Below are 19,692 nucleotides of genomic sequence, written 5' to 3'. Positions count from 1 at the left end.
GAGGGATATCTTCAACCACAAACTTACCATCCTGAGACAAGGCCGAGTATAGCCCACAAAGAACTCCTCCACGGCACGAACCCAAGGGGAGGTGGCAACCCGGACAGGAAGATCACGTCAGTGACTCAACCCACTAAAGTGACGCACCCCTCCTAGGGATGGCATGGTAAAGCACCAGTAAGACAGTGACTCAGCCCATGTAATAGGGTTAGAGGCAGAGAATCCCAGTGGAGGGGAACCAGCCATGCACAGACAGCAAGGGCGGTTAGTCGCTCCAGTGCCTTTCCGTTCACTTTCACACCCCTGGGGCAGACTACACTCAATCATAGGACCCACTGAAGAGGTGAGTCTTCAATAAAGACTTAAAGGTTGAGACCGAGTCTGCGTCTCTCACATGGATAGGCAGACAATTCCATAAAAATTGAGCTCTATAGGAGAAAGCACTGCCTCCAGCTGTTTGCTTAGAAATTCTAGGGACAATAAGGAGGCCTGCGTCTTGTGACCGTAGTGTGTGTAGATATGTAAGGCCGGAACGATAGGTAGGAGCAAGCACATGTAATGCTTTGTAGGTTAGCAGTAAAACCTTGAAATCAGCCCTAGACATAACAGGAAGCCAGTGTAGAGAGGCTAGCACTGGAGTAATATATGATTGTTTGGTTCTAGTCAAGATTCTAGCAGCCGTGTTTAGCACTAACTGAAGTTTATTTAGTGCTTTATCCAGGTAGCCGGAAGGTAGAGCATTGCAGTAGGTTAATCTAGAAGTGACATCTTTTTTTTCTGCATCTTTTTTGGACAGAATGTTTTTGATTTTTACAATGTTACGTAGATGGAAAAAAGCTGTCCTTGAAATAGTCTTGATACGTTCGTCAAAAGAGAGATCAGGGTCCAGAGTAACGCCGAGGTCCTTCACAGTTTTATTTGAGACGACTGTACAACTATCAAGATTAATTGCCAGAGCCAACAGAAGATCTCTTTGTTTCTTGGGACCTAGAACTAGCATTGTCCGAGTTTATAAGTAGAACGTTTGCAGCCATCCACTTCCTTATGTCTGAAACACAGGCTTCTAGCCAGGGCAATTTTGGGGCTTCACCATGTTTCATTGAAATGTACAGCTGTGTCATCTGCATAGCAGGGAAAGTTAACATTATGTTTTCGAATGACATCGCCAAGAGGTAAAATTTCTATTGTGAAAACAATAGTGGTCCTAAAACGGAACAACGAAATTTACAGTTGATTTGTCAGAGGACAAACAACCCACAGAGACAAACTAATATCTTTCCGACAGATAAGATCTAAACCAGGCCAGAACTTGTCCGTGTAGACCATTTTGAGTTTCCAATCTCTCCAAAAGAACGTGGTGATCGATGGTATCAAAAGCAGCTCTAAGGTCTAAGAGCACGAGGACAGATGCAGAGCGTTGTCTGACGCCATTAAAATGTAATTTACCACCTTCACAAGTGCAGTCTCAGTGCTATGATGGGGTCTAAAACCAGACTGAAGCATTTCGTGTACATTGTTTGTCTTCAGGAAGGCAGTGAGTTGCTGCGCAACAGCTTTTCTAAAATAATTGAGAGGAATGGAAGATTCGGTATAGGCCGATAGTTTTTTATATTTTCTGAGGCAAGGTTTGGCTTTTTCAAGAGAGGCTTTATTACTGCCACTGTTAGTGACTTTGGTACACATCTGGTGGACAGGGAGCAGTTTATTATGTTCAACATAGGAGGGCCAAGCACAGGAAGCAGCTCTTTCTGTAGTTTCAAGCTCGCTATCCTCAAACTCCCTGTCATAAATCAACCAAGACACAGCGTGCATGTCGTTCCACATCTTTTAATGAAAGTGAAACCGAAACAACCAAAAAACAAACGGGTAAACAGCAAAAGAACGTGACGCAACCGAGGTGCACACAAAACACACACGGAAAAATAGTCACTGTCACGCCCTGACCGTAGATTGCTTTGTATGTTTCCATTTTTAGTTTGGTCAGGGTGTGATGTTTTGTTCCATGTTTGTATGTCTATGTGTTTGGCCTGGTATGGTTCCCAATCAGAGGCAGCTGTCTATCGTTGTCTCTGATTGAGAACCATACTTAGGGAGCCTGTTTGTCCATTTTGTGTTGTGGGTGATTATTTTCTGTTTAGTGTTTTGTTGCACCTTACAGAACTGTTCGTTTGTCGGTTTGTTGTTTTTTTGTTCCGTATTCATCTTGCTTAAAGTTATTATGAATACGTACCACGCTGCACCTTGGTCCTCTCCTTCTTCCACCTACGACAACCGTGACACGTTGTTTAGTTGGAATTAGGGTCCAGTATGCAGCTTGAAGTTTTAAAGGCCAGGACTATTTTCATCAATGTGTCGAGATATAGTACTAAAAAAAACTTGAGCGCCTCCCTTGATCCTTGGTCCTGGCAGTGTTGTACAGACTCAGGACAACTGAGCTTTGGAGAAATACGCAGATTTAAAGAGGAGTCCGTCATTTGCTTTCTAATGATCATGTTATTTTCCTCAAAGAAGTTCATGAATTTATCATTGCTGAAGTGAAAGCCATCCTCTTAGGGAGTCCTGCTTTTTTTTTTTAGTTAGCCTTGCGACAGTATCAAAAATACATTTTGGATTGTTCTTATTCTCCTCAATTAAGTTGGAGAAATAGGCACAGCTTTCCAAACTAGTTGGAAGACTTCCAGTTTGGTGTAGCTCCATTTCTGTTCCAATGTTCTGGAAGCTTGCTTCAAGGCTCGGGTATTTTCTGTATACCAGGGAGCTAGTTTCTTATGACAAATGTTTTTAGGTGTGCGGCTGCATCTATGGTATTATGCAAGGTTAAGTTTTGTTCCTCAGTTAGGTGGTTAACCGATTATTGTACTCTGACGTCCTTGGGTAGGTGGAAGGAGTCTGGAAGGGAATCTAGGAATCTTTGGGTTGTCCGAGAATGTATAGCACAGCTTTTGATGATCCTTGGTTGGGGTCTGAGCAGATTATTTGTTGCGATTGCAAACGTAATAAAATGGTCCGACAGTCCAGGATTATGAGGAAAAACATTAAGATCCACAATATTTATTCCACAGGAAAGAACTAGGTCCAGAGTATGACCATGGCAGTGAGTAAGTCCGGAGACATGTTGGACAAAACCCACTGAGTCGATGATGGCTCCGAAAGCCATTTGCAGCAGGTCTGTGGACTTTTTCATGTGAAAATTAAAGTCAGCAAAAATTTGAGTATTATCTGCCATGACTTCAAGGTCCGATAGGAATTCAGGGTACTCAGCCAGGAACGCTGTATACGACCCAGGAGGCCTGTAAACAGTAGCTATAAAAAGTGATTGAGTAGGTTGTATTGATTTCATGACTAGAAGCTGAAAAGACAAAAACGCAGTAATCTTTTTTGTAAATTGAAATTTGGTATTGTAAATGTTAGCAACACCTCCGCCATTTCGGGATGCGCAGGGTATATGGTCACTAGTGTAACCAGGAGGAGAGGCCTCATTTAACACAGTCAATTCATCAGGCTTAAGCCATGTTTAAGCCTATAGGGAGGAGGTCAGCGACCTGGTCGTGTGGTGCCAGGACAACAACCTCACCTCAACGTGATCAAGATAAAGGAGATGATTGTCAAATACAGGAAAAAGAGGACTGAGCACGCCCCCATTCTCATCAACGAGGCTGCAGTTGGGAGCTTCAAGTTCCTTGGTGTCCACATCACCAATAAACTAACATGGACCAAGCACACAAAGACAGTCGTGAAGAGGGCACGACAAAACCTATTCCCCCTCAGGAGACTGAAAAGATTTTGCATGGGTCCTCAAAAGGTTCTACAGCTGCACCATCGAGAGCATGGTGATTGGTTGCATCACTGCCCAGTATTGCAACTGCTCGGCCTCCGACCGCAAGGCACTACAGAGGGTAGTGCGAACGGCCCAGTACATCACTGGTGCCAAGCTTCCTGCTATCCAGGACCTCTATACCAGGCGGTGTCAGAGGAAGGCCCTCCAGCCACCCTAGTCATAGACTGTTCTCTCTGCTACCGCAAGGCAAGACGTACCGGAGCGCCAAATCTAGGTCCAAGAGGCTTCTAAACAGCTTCTACCCCCAAGCCATAACTCCTGAACACCTAATCAAATGGCTACCCAGACTATTTGCATTGCCCCCCGCCTCTTTTACACCGCTGCTACTCTCTGTTATCATCTATATATAGTCACTTTATTAATAACTCTACCTTCATGTACATATTACTTCAACTAACCAGTGCCCTTGCACATTGACTCTGTACCGGTACCCCCCTGTATATAGTCTCGCTATTGTTATTGTACTGCTGCTCTTTAATAACTTGTTACTTTTATTTCTTCTTCTTAGCTATATATTTTTTAAACTGCATTGTTGGTTAGGGGCATTGTTGGTTAGGGGGTAAGTAAGCATTTTGCTGTAAGGTTGTAATCGCTGTAATACCTGTTGTATTCGGAGCACATGACTAATAACATTTTATTTGAAAACTGTATTAGATGTTTCAGTCAGGCCAACCACATCAAGATTATGATCAGTGATTAGTTCATTGACTACAACTGCCTTGGAAGTGAGGGATCTAATATTAAGTAGCCCTATTTTGAGATATCACAATCTCTTTCAATAATGGCAGGAATGGAGGTGGTCTTTATTCCAGTGAGATTGCTGAAGTGAACACCGCCATGTTTAGTTTTGCCCAACCCAGATTGAGGCACAGACACGGTCTCAATGGGGATAGCTGAGCTGACTACACTGACTGTGCTAGTGGCAGACTCCACTAAGCTGGCAGGCTGGCTAACAGGGTGCAGGCCAGGCAGCAGCATATCTCATTGTGGAGCAAGAGGATTTTGGAGCCCCGTCTATGTTCATAAATAAGATGAGCGTCCCTCTAGCTAGGATGGAGTCTGTCACTCCACAACAGGTCCTGTTTGTGGGTGAGTCCCAGAAAGAGGACGAATTATCTACAAATTCTATCTTTTGGGAGGGGCAGAAAAGTTTTCAACCAGTGAATGAGTTGTGAGACTCTGCTGTAGAGCTCAATCACTTGATGCTGACACATCTTTCTAGCTGATTTACACGCTGAAGCTATGTTGCACTTGGTGATCTGACTGTTTCCGTTTCATCCTAACATCGTTTGTGCCGATGTGGATAACATCCCTATAGTCTCTACACTCGCCAGTTTTAGCTTTAGCCAGCACCATCTTTAGATTAGCCTTAACATCGGTAGCCCTGCCCCTTGATAAACAGTGTATGATCGCTGGATGATTATTTTTAAGTCTAATACTTCGGGTAATGGAGTCGCCAATGACTAGGGTTTTCAATTTGTCAGTGCTAATGGTGGGAGGCTTCGGCATCTCAGACCCCGTAACGGGTGGAAGAGAGACCAGAGAAGGCTCGGTCTCTGGCTCGTTGCTTAATGGGAAGAATGTCATTTTGGTCTATGATGTCAGGCACTAACTGCAAGAATCAGCCCGAGGGTAATGCTAACAGACCAGCTAGCCTAGCCAAGGACCATGAGGCTACACCAACGGCTGAACAATCCACAGCTGAAGTGACTGGTCAAGAAGCTATTCTACAAGCAAAAGCTGAAAAGAAGCAGGAATTAATTGCCAAAAATGGACGAAAAGGCAGAGATGCAGTCGGCAGAGCTACAAAACCAGGTTAGCCAGCTGAGAGAGGAGCTGAAAATTGCCACTGAACAGGCTAGATCCAACCACCAGTTACTAGACATCCGCATGACCAGCCCGGAGACCGCGGCTAATGGCTACTCTGACTTGATCACCACGCTGGAAAGGAACGCTCTCCAAATGAAAAAGGAAATCAAGGAACTTAGAGAAAAGATCCTGTTGTTCGAATTTGTGTGACGGCTGTGAGTAGGGTTGCCAACTGTCCCGTATTAGCCGGAATGTCCCTTATAGCAGTATAGCGTAAACGCGACAATTCCTGCAAAGTCATTTCTGTTGTTGTTCGGTCGGTTTGGCATATCAAGGAAATATGGATAAACCTGGAAAAGAAAAGACTGTGCAGCCTCAACAATGGGAAGCAAAAAAAAGAAGTGGGTTAAGCCCCGTCAGTGGTGATTCGCCGAAAACTTTCTGTACTTTATGCCGTCGGGAATTCTCAATTGGCCATGGAGGGGAGAATGACCTAACTCAGCATGTATCCACAGAAATGCACAAGGCCACGCTAGCTCAAAGTGCTAGCAATATCGGTGCATTCTTCGTGACGTGTACTGCAGAAAATGACAAAATGGCAGCGAGTGAAGCCTCGTATGTGTACCACACGGTTTAACACGAACTCAGATACAACAGCAACGACTGTCTTAAGGTCAACGGTGCTTTGTTTCACGACTCAAATGTTGTGAGGAAGATGCACTTGGGAAGAACGAACGCTGAGATGATTACATTGAATATTTTAGGACCAAAGACTGTGCGGGATATTTTGGATGATCTGTCCCCAACCGAAGGCGAGCCTGTGTATTTCTCAGTTGCCAGTGATGCCTCAAACAAGGGAAATAGGAAAATGTTTCCAGTGTGCGTGAGATATTTCTCTGTGTTGGATGGAGTGCAGTGCAAGTTACTTGACTTTTATGAAGACAGTGATGAAGCTGCCAATGGCGTATGTTATGTACGCCTCTAGGAAGAGGGAACGCAACACCCTGCTACATCTCAACTCCCCGTGGATGGAAAGTGGTATGGGACTGTATGTGCGAGTAAAGATGACAAAAGCAGAGAATGGTACCGTTTACAGGGAATGTATTCCGTCACACAATAATTATGGGTAATAGGGGCTGGACAGAACCAGAGTAAATATCAAAGCCACATCTCCTACCTTACCTGCCTAGCCACTACTTACCTAACTTACCACTTGGTGCTCTAACCAAAATACAGGGGGTGGTCCGCCCAGGTCTTACCTAGTGTGTAGACAGTACATAGTACGGGTTATGTATGCCCGCAGGCCTCTTGCCTAAGCACTCCCTAGGTGCCTTCCCCTTCCCCCCTGGGAACAAATGAAATAATAACAAATATTTTCAATAATCAAAACTCTGAGAAACACAGGTCATCAAATAAGCTCTAGCTGACCGAGCAACAAACTAACACAGAACATAACCATCAGCGCTCTCAGCAACAACTAACATAGTACATACCAAATTTCTTTCTGAGACACAACCAACATATGATATAACCCTCATTTCTGAGCAACAGAACACTGGCTTATATAGCTGGAGAAGGAGTCTGTAATGGGATACAGCTGTATCCTGACGAGGGGGCGGGGACAGCTCGCCAATCATCAATGGGGCCGACCAATCAGCTGCTTGGGGGAATTTCAGGAAGCCATCCTGAAACACACGTACAAACATAACCACAACACAGGAACTGGGGGAACGTAACAGCATGCATCAAGCTCTGATGAACTGTCTGGAAAAGCATGAACTGGATATTAGACACATCACAGCATATGCAGCAGATAATGACAATGTCAACTTTGGAAAACACCATTCCATTTACCAGTTATTGAGCAGTGCCAACAATCCATTCTGAAAGCTATTTGCACAGCTAACATAGCTCATAACGCCTGCGATCAGCTGTCAGTGGATATTGAGACAATTGTTTTAAAGATCTACAGCCACTTTTCAGGAACTGCGTGCATTTTTTGCGTCCGTTGACATTGAGTGGTGTGCAATTCTGCGACATGTTTGCACTCGATGGCTCTCTCCTCATCCAGCTGTCGATCGTCTCTTGCAAAGCTGGCCAGCTCTTACTTCATATTTCAGGTCCCTTGGGAGACCTGTCCTGTGGCACTGAAGAGTATTTTTGAGTGTGAAGAAAAAAACGGAAGCTGCTGGGATTTATCTGTGCTTTTTCCACAACATGGGGTGTGTTTTTGTCCAACTCATAAAAAAGCTGTAGGAAACAAGACTCTGCATCACAGATGTTGACGAGGAAGTCCAAAAGTTCAAAATGAAGATGCTTCAGCGGAAACAGGACAGCTTTTTTGGATACCAGACCAAGCAGCTGATGGACAAACAATTGTCAGCACAAAGGTCCAGGACTTTGTGAAGTTCTATGACACTGCCATTACATACATTGACAAGTGGCATAACCTCTCACCAGAACATGTAATGGTGAAACTAAAACTGACCAGCCTCTATGAGGAGCTTTCCTCCACTGACCTGGAGCAGGTGGTGGTTGCCCTCAAAATGACAGACACAGTCAGTATGGACCAACTCTATGAAGAGTGTTGTGCCGGGAGGAAATACAGAAAGACAGACAGGATACCACAAAATCCACCAGTGAGAAGTGGGCGGCAGTTTTCCAAGACCTAGGGAAAGCCAACTTGATCAACATGTTCAAGATTGTCTCATTCGTCTCTCCGGTGACCATTAAATGGTCAGACTCAAGAAACAGATGCAGCACAGAGCTGATCAAAAATTAACTTCAAATATCTGTGAACTGTGACTTGTCATGCAAGGTGTTCTCTCTGGCTATGCAAAAGGACAAAGGACTGCTTGAATCAGTCAAGAGCAGCAAAAAATATCCATGGAAAAGTAGACTTGGTGAGTGACTCATGCCCCTCTTTTCCTCTTTTACATTTTAAATGTTTTTTTGTTTTTTTAGCTGTAAAGGTCCAAATTGTGATTTCTTTGGTCATTTATTTAGACGTTTTTTTCACATATGTTTACATGATGATACAGTTTTAGTAAAGCTATAGAGTAAATGGAAAATAATCATGTTGTCACACCCTGACCTTATCTTTGTTTTCTTCATTATTTACCCAGTCTAGGTGTTTATATGTCTATGGTTGCCTAGATTGGTTCTCAATCAGAGGCAGCTGTTTATCGTTGTCTCTGATTGGGGACCATATTTAGGTAGCCATATTCCTTGGATAGTTTATGGGTTGTTATTCTATGTTTAGTTGCCTGTTTGCACTAGTCATATAGCTTCACGTTTTGTTTTGTTCAGTGTTCGTTCTTTTCATTAAAAGAGTTATGTACGCTTATCACGCTGAGCCTTGGTCTCCACATTATGACGAACGTGACACATGTTTTGCCTTTCCAATTGAAAAGAGTATGAATATACAGTGTATATTAATGCACACAACACCATACCCACACCGCCGTGGCACCGTGCACTGGCACGCCACTTTTTGTCCTTTATTTGGTAGTGAGAAAGTTGGCAACCCTAGGTGTGAGAGAGACAGGAGGATGACACGCGCCCTACAGAGTTAATCGCAGAGACGCTACAACAGGCACTTGGCCTGGACAAACCCCCACTGCTAGACTGCGCACATCGCACTCTACGAGAGAGACCGGGGGATGGATGACCAGCCATCACCAGCATTCATGATAAATTGCCACTTCTACCAAGAGAAAGAAGCAATCCTTCACAAATCAGCTGAGGTCAAACAAGTGACATCCACACATGGAGACCAGATCCAAATCGACCCTGACTACACTCAGGCGGTTACCAAGCAGAGGGCTGCCGTCAAGAAGGTGAGGGCGATGCTCAGGGGCTGTGAGGGAATCCGTTATGGCCTGTGGTACCCTGCAGATTTGAGGATAACAACCCCAGATAGCGTTCGGAAAAGCTTATCAGAACCAGCACTACCTAAGGATTTCATTCTGAAGAATTTGACACGCAAGTGAAGATGGAACAAAACAGTAACCCAGTTCTCTCTTTCCAATGTTGGGTGAAATTCTAGCCTAACAAACCAAGAAGAAGCAACGGGCTATCTGGAGGCTAGTTATGCTAGCCAGTTTAAGGACTGAACCGTGCCATCCAGCTGCATGGACGTTACTGTTGTTGATCTGTTAACGGACTGGTTACCTGTGCTGCAAGGGACTGTAACTCCACCAGGAGTTGATGGTAACTAGCTATAGCATTATGTGCATTTTTCCACTAATCAGCATTTTTTATTATGTTAATGCCAGATTAGATAGTTAGCTAACATTTACGTTACAGATCAGACCTCTTTAGCTAACGTTAGCTGACATCATTCGTTCTCAATCTCTGCTAATTCAGATTAGAGCGCATCTGCATTAATATTCATGATGCTTAGACCAAAAGTGTATAACATATATTGCAAATGATGTACATCTAACGATTTAAGGATTTCACTCATTTTGTTTAGCTCTAAATGTACTATTAGTTTACTTCCGATTTACAGCAACGGGATTCCCTGTGTTGGTTTAATTCTCATCTTTTGCTTCTGTTTGAGCTAACCCATGTCGTTAATCGATGGTACAAGCACAACGCAGACATAGCTGTTATCTTTCCCCTCATAGTTTGGGGTTATACATCTGAACTATTATTGTACATCGTGGGATCTCTCCTTTCATTGGTATAGTTCGAGTTCTTATTCCCCTCCATTATTACGTAGCGACAGCCCGTAAACCATGGGACGTTTATAAAATCTACGTCATTACATGTCATACCAACTAAATCCAGTAGAGGGCATACTAGTTAACGGGATGATTATTGACCTGCAAAGCCTTGCTATTTTAGCAATAAGAGCGGGTTGAACTGGGTAATTTGAAAGGGGCTATTGTGTGTTGCGGCCCATTACACTATGCACAGATCTGTTAGTTAATGTCAATTTTTAAAAGGGGGTTTTGTTTCCTCTCCTTTTAATAGTCTACTGACGGAGTAATTTGAGGTTATCCTAAATTAACAAACATAATTATGTTACAGCACATTAAAGTAGCAGGGTAACCACACAGATATTTACTCTCAGGCTCAGATGCTATAAGTTACATAAAAATGTACATGTAATGCCATATGGCAAGGAATTCACTAATCACTGCATATGTATGTATGTATGTGTGTGTATGTGTGTATATATGCACACACACCACAAATAAAAGTTTTTAAACACCTACTGATTCAAGGGTTTTTCTTTATTTTTACTTATTTCTACATTGTAGAATAATAATAAAGACATCAAAACTATGAAATAACAGATATGGAATTGTGTAGTAACCAAAAAAGTGTCAAACAAATCCAGATGTGTTTTATATTTGAGATTCTTCAAATAACCACCCTTTGCCTTGATGACAGCTTTGCACACTCTTGGCATTCTCTCAACCAGTTAGACCTGGAATGATTTTCCAACAGTTTTGATGGAGTTCCCACATATGCTGAGCACTTGTTGGCTGTTTTTCCTTCACTCTGCGGTCCAACTCATCCCAAACCATCTCAATTTGGTTGAGGTCGGGTGATTGTGGAGGCCAGGTCATCTGATGCAGCACTCCCATCACTCTCCTTCTTGGTAAAAGAGCCCTTACACAGCCTGGAGGTGTGTTGGGTCATTGTCCTGTTGAAAAATAAATGATTGTCCCACTAAGCCCAAACCAGATGGGAGGCGTTTTGCTGCAGAATGCAGAAATAAATCATAGACAGTGTCACCAGCAAAGCACCCCCACACCATAACACCACCTCCTACATGCTTCACGGTGGGAAATACACATGCAGAGATCATCCGTTCACCCACACTGCGTCTCACAAACACATGGCGGTTGGATCCAAAAATGTCCAATTTGGACCCCAGACCAAAGGACAAATTTCCACCGGTCTAATGTCCATTGCTCGTGTTTCTTGGCCCGAGCAAGTCTCTTCTTCTTATTGGTGCCCCTTAGTAGTGGGTGGTTTCTTTGCAGCAATTCGACCACGAAGGTCTGATTCACTCAGTCTCCTCTGAACAGTTGATGTTGATATGTGTCTGTTACTTGAACTCTGTGAAGCATATATTTGGGCTGCAATTTCTGAGGCTGGTAACTCTAATGAACTCATCCTTTTACAGCAGAGGTAACTCTGGGTCTTCCATTCCTGTGGTGGTGCTCATGAGAGCCAGTTTCATCATAGTGCTTGATGGTTTTTGCGATTGCACTTGAAGAAACTTTCAACGTTTTTGAAATGTTCAGTATTGACTGACCTTCATGTCTTTAAGTAATGATGGACTGTTGTTTCTCTTTGCTTTTTTGAGCTGTTCTTGCCATAATATGGACATTTTACCAAATAGGGCTATCTTCTGGCTGAAATGCATTAACAACAAAATAAATTCCACAAATGAACTTTTAAGAAGCCACAACTGTTAATTGAAATGCATTCCAGGTGATTAACTCATGGAGCTGGTTGAGCGAATACCAAGAGTGTGCAAAGCTGTCATCAAGGCAAAGGGTGGTGTCGTGTCTTTGGCTATGCCTGATTAAGTGATATGACATGCTATTCTATAAAATCATTTATCTGTAATTAATATTACCTGATTAAGCTAATCCGGTAGATCATTAACTAGAAACTCGGGGCACCACGAAATAATGTTTATAGAGCTGTTATCTTCCGAATAAACTCTTAAAGACCTGGTAATCTTTTACATCAATAGCAGTCAATATTTAATCGTCACCTTGTTTAGTCTCTAAAATCTTCACGAACCCTGTCTAACAAGTTGAATCAGCAATACAACATTTGGTTTAATTACTTATTTACTAAGTACCTAAATAATCACACAGAAAGGATCATACATTGATTACAAATTATGTCATAAAGAAAACGTCCCTGGTGGACGGAACAGATACGACGGCTGGTCGCACAAAGAGAGGGGGTTGGGTTTGAGTGAAAGAGCGGGAAGACTGAGTAACAAAGGGAGAAGCTATCGTAAATACAGAATCTTATGCATTCTAAATAACAGCCCATTTCAAAAAGGAGAATGCAATAAATATTTACTCTGAGCTGAGCTTCGGTAGATTGGTCGTCAATGAAAGGCTGGTTTGTCCTTTATGGATCTCTGGTCCACTGAAGAATGTCTAGTGGTGAACTGGAGCGTGGTAGAATGGATACTCTGTCCGTCCTCTCCTAGCCCACGTTTAGTGACTGCTGCTAACTCAACGGCTAGGTTGAGGAAGGTATCACTTCTGGAGTGAATAAGAGTTCAAAGTTCATACCAAGTTGCCATACTTTTAAGCTCATGCTATATTCTGGCTGGTGTAGTTGAAATGCATCCTTCCGGGGTGTAGGTTGTCACCTTCACATTGAAATCCGATGCTAATTTCGTTCTCAAAGGTTGGCTTAGTTCTGTAGGTGGTCTTTGTCCTTTCAACATGGGGACCTCAAGTCCACACTTCCTTCAAACAGCTTATTATCTGAGCCCTTTTAACGTAGGACTGTCGCCCTAACGTCCCCGGAACAGAAAGTTACATTTTCGTCAAGGGCTTTATATAGGAGGAGAGAGAAGGGCGTGTTTCATAGTTTATAACCAATGTCTGTTCACATGGGCAGGGCCACTGAGTTGAGCATAGTTTACTTTATGACAAACCGTTCTCTCATTAAGAAGCTAAATTACATTTAATCTTTTCACAAATAGTTTCATATTTAAACATTTAAATTGCGCAACAATTCCATGTGAATCTGATTCATATTCATTAAGTCCCAACACATATTTTCAACTGGTTGGATTACCGAAATATGGTTACCTTTTCCCATTTTTGATGTCACCAGACTCTCTCTCAACGTTAACCAAGGGATTTTCAATAGTCACATCGGTAGAGTAGAGAGAGGAAAAAGGGGAAAAACATTTATGGGGGTCATAAACCTGCTCCACTCAGGCCAACGTCATGACAGTGGCTATTTGAAGAATCTCAAATGCAAAATATATTTTGATTTGTTTAACACTTTTTTGGTTACTACATGATTCCATATGTGTTATTTCATAGTTTTGATGTCTTCCCTGTTATTCTACAATGTAGAAAATAGTCAAAATAAAAACCCTTTAGACCACCTAGTGATTCAATGGTTTTTCTTTATGACATAATTTGTAATCATATATATATATATATATATATATATATATATATATATATATATATATAATTGAACGTATCCATATATATATATATATATATATATATATATATATATATATATATATATATATATATATATGGATACGTTCTGGTGAGGCTCAGTCTCTCTAGGTAAGCTGTTATTCGTATGCGGTGTACTGTAAGTGTGTACTAGGGATTAGTGCAGCCTCCCATTCGGGGCGAGGCCAGCACTGGAGTGTTGTTGTTCATACTAGTTCTCCTCAATGTGAATGTATGTTATTTAAAAAAAATACAATTTCAATTTTAACTACTATTATTTCTTAGTAAAAATCTTCCCCACCTCCCTGTCCCCCTTGCAGAGGTTTTCAAAGGTTTTAAATAGGCTTACTCTTAACTATAGGCTATGCAGGGCAGCAACTAAATTTGTCAGTTGGAACACGCATGGCTTGAACCACCCAGTCAAATGTGGTAAGGTATTTTCCCATTTAAAGAAATCAAAGGCGGATATAGTGTATCTCCAGAAAACACATCTACGTATGACAGATCATTCTAGAATCAAACAGGGAGGCTTCTCACAGATATTCCATTCCAAATGTCATGCTAAATGCCATGGCTCTGCTATTTTGATTATAGAGATGTTCAGTTCGTAGAGTCAAAGGAGATATCGGACAAAAATGGCCGTTTTGTTATTGTGCCGGGCAAACTATTCAACATGCCAGTTGTATTAGCCAGTATTTATGCTCCTAGTTGGGACAATGACCAGTTTTTCTGTGAGTTTTTCTCACTCACACCAATTTATACTAGCAGGGAATTCTAACTGTGTTCTTCACCCCACATTAGACCGCTCTAAAGCATTATCAGAGTCCCTTTCTAAATCAGCATGTGTTATTTATTCTTTTAACCATGCATATGGTGTAACAGACCCCTGGAGATCCTACATCTACTTTATTTTCCCCAGTCCATCAGACATAACCCAGAATTCATCATTTTCTCAGAGACAACAAGTTGCTCCCGCTACTAAAGTCCACTGACTATGAGGGTATTGTCATCTCAGCCCAGTAGTAATGGTACTGTGTTATCCTGACAACGTTCCCCCACAACGCACTTGGCAACTCAGTTCACATCTCTTCTCAGATGAAGAATTGAACACGTATATCGACCCAAATAGATTTTTTCCTAGAGGTCAATCGGCTACCAGAGACTACCAGTGTGCATCCTATGGGAATTTCTGAAAGCATACCTACGTGGCCAGATCATATAATATAATTCCGGCGTGAATAAGAAGAGGTCAGCGCGTCTTACAGAACTTACTAACCCTTATAAACAACATTGATCAGACACACTCAACCACGCTATCTACAGACCTCTATAAGGAGAGAATCACAGACTGAATTTGATATTACTTTGACTGGTTTAAGCAGAGGACTTCCACTTAAAATCCAGACAAAACCACTTTGAATATGGAGAACGGGCCAGTAAACTTCTTTGCCATCACTGAGGCAATCGGCAGCGACTGGCCTAATTGTAATCTGAATAAAGGGAAAAAGGCCATTCCTGAACATGGGGTGAGACATTCTTAGAAATCTGCTAGACAACCAGTTTTAGTGAGAGGTCTAATGCTTTAATATTTAATCATATCTGTTCTCGGAATCCATAAACAATGGGGAACAGAGGGCACATTTAAATACACATACTAAACAGGGGGAATGGGAACCAGGTGTGCGTAATGAGACAAGACAGTCTGGGGTTGTGTAGTGAATCCAGTTCAGTGACGCCTAGAAGGACAGTGACGTAGAACTCCAGAGCTGGTGAACGGAATGAGCAGCAGTACCGGGGGGATCCGTGACATAGACAGTTATTTTATTTTCCACAGAAGCAAGATCTTATGTATTTTTGCCAACTTTCTATTAAAATGTATTGTAGTGAGATCATTTCTTTCTTTCGGATATGAATATGGAGTTTTTCCACTTCACCGTCAGACCATTTTATTGGTAAACTACACACAGTAATGTAAAAGGTATATATTTTTGGGATCCAATTCGTAATATAGTAAATTTATCACAGTTTGGTTGTAATCCAGAGAGGTCAGAACAATTATCTAGATTGACATTGTGGATTTAAAAGAACATGAATCACCAGCGTACAATGACCAGAGTACAATGATACCTTTATTGTTAGGCTCTTGATATTATTGTTGGATCTGATTTTAACAGCTAACATTCCGATGGCCATACAAAATAGATATGCCGATAGTGGACAACCATTTTTAGCAGTATTACTTTAGTGTCTTATTGCAATCAGGATGCATGTTTTGTAATATGTATCTTCTGTATAGGCTTCCTTTTCACTCTGTCAATTAGGTTAGTATTGCAGAGTAACTATGATGTTGTTGAGCCATCCTCAGTTTTCTCCTGTTACAGCCATTCAACTCTGTAACTGTTTTAAAGTCAACATTGGTCTCATGGTGAAATCCCTGATCGGTTTCTTTCCTCTTTGGCAACTGAGTTAGGAAGGACACCTGTATCTTTGTAGTGACTGGGTGTAATGATAGACCATCCAAAGTGTAAATAAAATCTTCACCTTGCTCAATGGGATATTCAATGTCTTTTATTTTTCTTCCCATTGACCAATAGGTGCCCTACTTTGTGTGGCATTGGAAAACCTCCCTGTTTTTTGTGGATGAATCTGTGTTTGAAATTCATTGTTCGAATGAGGGACCATAATTGTATGTCTGGGGTACAGGGATGAGGTAGTCGTTCAAAAATCATGTTAAACACAATTTTGTCATAACAAAGGGGTTGAATATTTATTGACTCAAGACATTTCAGCTTTTAATTTTTTTATTAATTCGTAAAAATTTCAAAAAACCTAATTCCACATTGACATTATGGGGTATTGTGTTTAGGCCAATAACAAAAAAATCTAAAATTCAGGCAGTAACGCAACAAAGTGTGAAAAAGGTCAAGGGGTTGGATTGCCTTCTGAAGGCACTATAGGTGTCATAACCAGCCATAAAATAATGCAATATATTTCACAACAGGTCTAAATATGTGTCATGACAGTGTTATGACCATATTGTGACAGGTTACGTCAGCTGTTATGACATGGTTATGACCTTGTCATAATGTGTTATGATGCTGGGTGTCAAGTAAAGTGTTACCCCAAAAAGTTACATGAAAGTGATAAGAAAGTAAGATGACAAATTAACAAAATAACAAATACAAAAAATATAAAGTGTATGCGCTCACTACTAGTTAAACTTTCTAGTTAAATAAAAAAATAATAAACTACTGTAAATAGCTCTAGATAAAAAAATTCATGTCATGTTAAATGTAAAACTTAATTCAGGGGTAGAATGTGGCAGTTCGATTCGGTTGCACGGCCTTGGCCAATGAAGAATACCATGGTACAAATACACTTATCCATGACCCTCCATTGCCACCTAGTGGATAAAGTAAAAGACATGGTGCAAATAGGCTGAAAATGAGATGCGTTGTGTAGGTAAGGAGGGTTCGTGGGGCGGGGGAAAAAAAATATATATCATGTGGAAGAAAAAATAAAACTTTCCATGCAAGACCTTGGCTCAATTCATTTTCACCTTGATTTATCTCAATCTCTCCTCACCTTCACAAAACACATTTGAGGAGAAGGCCTTAGGAGAGGGGATATGATGCAAGGAATTGCAGACATACGTATTGAGATGGGCCCTTAAGTTGTCAGTCACTCTACTTGTAGTTCAGAACAACAACAGTAGAAGGCAGCAGAGGAACATGGCCAGAGCAGACTTGAAAATGAATGAACCTTCCGAGCTCACAACTCCCCATTCAACAGCTTTATTAAAACAAATGTATATTTAAAACTGTGCCATTCATTTCATATTACCACGCCATCACTGTCATAGTCAGATGTACATTTCTGATGCAAATGTCTATCGTAAAATATTATAATTTAAGCCTACAGACTCTGTCCTATAGAGACAGTGAGAAAAACATCCCTCTGGAAACTCTCCACTGTAAAATCAATAATTAAGGGTGTCCCTTTTCATTAGGTGTTGCTAAAACTGTATTTACATGATGATGATGTTAGCAGCTACAGTGTACAGCGTAGTTACACATTGTTATAGTACTGTTACAGCCAAGCAATTTGATAATTTATGATATTATATAGGTATGTACAATAATATAATAACATAGCATTAATACACAACTTATAATAGTATACAATTAAATCCACCGTAACCTTGCTGGAGTCAATGGTATACTCTTGTATACGTAAAATGTTAATCCACTGTTTTATTAAGGTAATGACTCTCCACAGCCTACATGTATACATGGTCTGTCCTGTACTACAGGGGTTACATAACTCGGTTCAGGGGCCCCCCTGGGTGAACGTTTTTTTTCCCCCCTAGCACTGGACAGCTGATTCAAATAATTGAAGCCTGATGATGAGCTGGTTGTTTGAATCAGCTGTGTAGTGCTAGGGCAAAAACCAAAACGCGCACCCAAGGGGGCTCCAGGAAAGAGTTTGGGAAAAACCTGCTGAACTGGACTGTATCCATTGGAGCTCAAAACAGAGCGGCACGACTAGCCCTTAACTGCACATACAGAACTAACTGCACATACAGAACTAACATCAACATCATACATGCCAATCGCTCCTGGCTGAGGGTTGACGAGAGATTCACTTCTTCTCTTCTAGTTTTTATGAGTAATATTACTGTGATGAACATTCCAGATTGTCTGCATAATCAAATAACATTCAGCTCAGACACCCATACATACCCCACAATACATGCCACCAGGGGTCTCTTCAGACACCCATACACACCCCACAAGACATGTCACCAGGGGTCTCTTCAGACACCCATACATACCTCACAAGACATGTCACCAGGGGTCTCTTCAGACACCCATACACACCCCACAAGACATGTCACCAGGGGTCTCTTCAGACACCCATACACACCCCACAAGACATGTCACCAGGGGTCTCTTCAGACACCCATACACACCCCACAAGACATGCCACCAGGGGTCTCTTCACAGTCCCCAAGACTGAAACAGATTCACTACAATGCACAGTATTATACAAGACGACTGCAGGGAACTCCCTTCCATCTCCAACTACTCAAGCAAGCAGCAAAATTACATTTACAGTGTTTGAGGGGACACACACAAACACACAGAAACACTAACACACACACACATACTTTTTTAGTTGTATTGTTTGTTGTTGTATTGTTTGCATATCGTTGCATTTAACATTTGCATGGCTGTCCTTGTCTATCATGATTGTGGATTTTTTTTGGGGACCCCAGGAAGAGTAGCTCCTGTTTCAGCAAAAGTTAATGGGGAAGGGATCAAACTAAACAAAAACAAAAACAAAACAGGCCAATTTACAACCGTTTGGTAGCTGTACAGATGTAGCCCGTTTTTTAGCCAGTTTTCTACAGGAGCAACAGGAAATGTGAATTATTATGTGTATTATAATGAATGGCCATTTTTTTAGGGGTCAATACAATTTCAAACGGGAAATTACAAACTTAAGAAGTCTTTTTAAACCCTTAAATATACTACATGTTTTACATTTTTGAATTTCATGATTTAAATAACTCATAAATTAAGGGGATCATCTAAACACAAGGCCTTCTTTTTAATACATATAGGATCTCTATGGCAATCACTACCACCCCCAACACAAAACACTTGAAGAATACATGTTATGCCCCATGGTGATTCCATAGTGTTGTAGTCCATGATTGGTGGGCTGTTTGGTTGGTAAACACATATTGGACTTGATGACCCCATGATTCCTCAGTCACTGCGACACATTCCATCCCAAATAACTTTGATGTCAAAGACAAAGGGGAAAATGTATCCCTTG

Source organism: Oncorhynchus clarkii, chromosome 16 (genome assembly GCF_045791955.1).
Source record: "Oncorhynchus clarkii lewisi isolate Uvic-CL-2024 chromosome 16, UVic_Ocla_1.0, whole genome shotgun sequence".
NCBI lineage: Eukaryota > Metazoa > Chordata > Actinopteri > Salmoniformes > Salmonidae > Oncorhynchus > Oncorhynchus clarkii.
This window is presented reverse-complemented; position numbering follows the sequence as displayed.